Source organism: Anabrus simplex, chromosome 6, assembly GCF_040414725.1.
Source record: "Anabrus simplex isolate iqAnaSimp1 chromosome 6, ASM4041472v1, whole genome shotgun sequence".
Classification (NCBI taxonomy): domain Eukaryota; kingdom Metazoa; phylum Arthropoda; class Insecta; order Orthoptera; family Tettigoniidae; genus Anabrus; species Anabrus simplex.
Genome location: NC_090270.1, coordinates 6,300,441 through 6,303,608, shown reverse-complemented (window position 1 = coordinate 6,303,608; position 3,168 = coordinate 6,300,441).

Here is a 3,168-nt window from a genome sequence, read left to right as displayed (position 1 = left end):
TAAAGTAATAGTCACAAATGTTTCATTTAATTTCAACGAGAAAAAAATATACATTCCTAAACGAATTAGAAGCGATACAGTCGAAATGCATGCAGGCCTACTTCCTCACTACCTTCTATTGAACTGTATAACGAGACTCTTCTTCAGGCGGGTTTTGAAAAAAATCTTCAATTGAGAACTTTTCCGACGAATGAATAAGTAGTCGCATTAATTATGTACGTCGTATTCGAAAATGCAAATGAATTCTAATGTATTTATAGATATTTCAGGAAATTTGTGGCCAGTTAAATTAGATAAGGAAAGGGTTCTCTTGCTGTTGACTGATCGCTGCATCATACACGGTGAAAGCTAGAAAACCCCTTAAAGTGTTTCAGACCAATTTCAAGCACGTTAGCATGCTTAGCCCATGCGATGCATACGTCTGAGGTATGATAACGTGAATACACTGATTTATTCCACAAAAAAGGATATATAAATGCATAAAATATAATTAGTCTTGAATACATTTATGATTAATTAAATCGTATATTTAAAAGCATAATTTAATATTCTAAAACATGTTTTGACACAACAATTTCATATTAAGGGTATTCTTGAAAACTTCTTCTTGTACTGCCAGATTTGTCGTTGCCAGCACAGCCTGTTCTAACCGGATGGGGTATGGCATTATGCTGTCCGGCTCATGGCTAAATGGTTAGCGTGCTGGCCTTGAGTCCCGGGTTCAATTCCCGGCAGGCTCGGGAATTTTAACCAATATTAATTAATTTCGCTGGCAGGAGGCTGAGTGTATGGGTCGTCTCCATCATCATTTCATCGTCATCACGACGCGCAGGTCGCCTACGAGCGTCAAATCAAAAGTCCTGCAGGTGGCGAGCCGAACATGTCCTCGGACACTCCCGGCACTAAAAGCCATACGCCATTACATTTCAGAGCATTGTACTGGAATCTTTTACTGCGATAATTTCGAAGCAGTTATGTCAGTAAGAAATCATTAGTCTAGGTTGAATAGTAAACTTACTGAATTTTGATTGTATTATCAATGAAATGAATGCTATTTCTTGGGCATAATATGGCTTAATTGAATTATTTTTCCGGGTTTATGCCGTGGACAGTTTTCCACTAGATGACGCAACTTGCGTTTAAGAAGCGCGAGTGGAATTCAACAAAAAAGAATGTGAAGCAACACTTGATTTGTATAAAATCAAATGTTTGCAAATTGCCCGCTGCAACATCGAAGGTGGAAGCTACAGGTCCAATTGAATTGTCGAATTGCTAGCAGTTATTGAATATATTCAAACGTGTTTGCAATCATCTGACGGCGAATTAGCTGCGCCAATTGGAGATAAACTGAACAAAGCTGACCTTACTCTGTCCTAAATGTCTGTATTCAAGTTTGAACCTGCCACTTCTTGTGACGCAGAAAGAGCATTTTCTGTGTTCAAGAATGTGCTGTCACATAAACGGATGAGGTTAAATGAACGAAATTAGTTGTTGTACACTGTTTGAAAAGGAAATGAAAATCTAACAATGTTAATTGTGCATGTTCTGTCATATGATAGTGCATGGAGATCCGGGCTCTTCACCTCATTGACTTTAACAAGAGTATAGCGCTAAAAACCCGCTAGATCCTCCTAGTTAAATCGTTGTGGGGGGGGGGGGGGAGGTTGAAAGGTAAAGTGGACGCAAAGGCCGAGTATCTGCAAACCTGTTCAGAAGATTGCACATGTGTTTGAAAACTGAGGGACGTCACTTTGAGCGTCTCCTTTAACGGATGCCGGAAAAGAGCGAACACGGAAATTTGCAAACACATCATTAAAGCGGAAATTTGCGCACACTAGGGATTATTACTACTTGACGAGGGTTTCCCAGGTCTTGGTAAATATTTCGTTGCCGGAAATCTGCGAACACTATCCTGAGAATCCCATCTGGATCAGCTTTCCGATTTTAACATTGTGTTTGCAACCTCCCACACCATGTCACAAACATCTACAAGGTAGTTCTGTAACTATGCGAACAATAGTGGGGATATCCGCTGCGGCCGGTTCGGGGCGCATACCCGTACTTTTAACCTCCATAGCGTTAGCAATATTGAGTTACCACGAGCAGGGGTAGGCCCTCCGCTCATTATAATGGTTACGCGTAACGTAAGCATAGAGAAACAAAAGCAGGTGTTCTTACGTGGCTATGTTTACGCCAAAAGTCATGTCACTGTAAGGGATTGATACGGTCGAAGAAAGAAGGAGTACTTTATGTATCCGAACATTTGTGTGGACCACCTGATGACGCCGCTCAAGAAGTGAAGAAGCATGTGTGTGACGCCAAGAAGAGGGCTCGAGAAGAAACTACACAGTTATGCGAGGTATACACCGATGAAACAGAAAACCTACATAATAAAGGTTACTAAAGAAACGTTCTTATTTATATTATAATAACTTTCGTGTTATATTAATATAAAGTACACGTGCCATATGGTAAAATAAAGCAAGAATGAGTTTTGTATTACAAATCATGTTATAGGTCAATAAATAACAATGTGTAATGTATATTTACGAAAATTCATATATTTATTGCTAATATAGTGTACTATTATTTGGCATAGCCTGTACATCCGGAAACAATAAATTGTTGGAGCTCTTCTACTCTCTTGCCATGAATTGTTTTTTTCTGTTGTTGTGACTTTTATCTTTAGATGGAACTTCAAAGCAAATTTTGACCGAACACTAATTATAGAGGTTATTATGATTGAAAGGTTAGAAATAAGAATGACAGAATATATTTTGATGTTTTAATATATTCTCTAATAATATAATTAAATTTAAAAATTAATCAATATGGTCGTTTCAGGTTATGACTTTGTGACAAAAATGCTCCACGCAGAATCAGCGAAGTAACGAGCGTAGAAATCAACAAGAGCCAAAAGAACGTGCTGACATCATTCTCAATGAAGAAATCTTAAAAATGACAGATGGTAGCAGTTTTCTTCTTGTAGATGACGAACTAGAAGAAAGAATCCTAGTTTTCAGTAGAGACAAAGGAAAGGAAAGTTTAAAAACATCTAGGATGGTACATTTAGGTGCTACAGCAAACAGTTTGCACAAGTCTACACTGTTCACGCAAACCTAGGAGGCCGGCCGAACGAAACAAATGTGTTCCCTGTAACATTTGCCC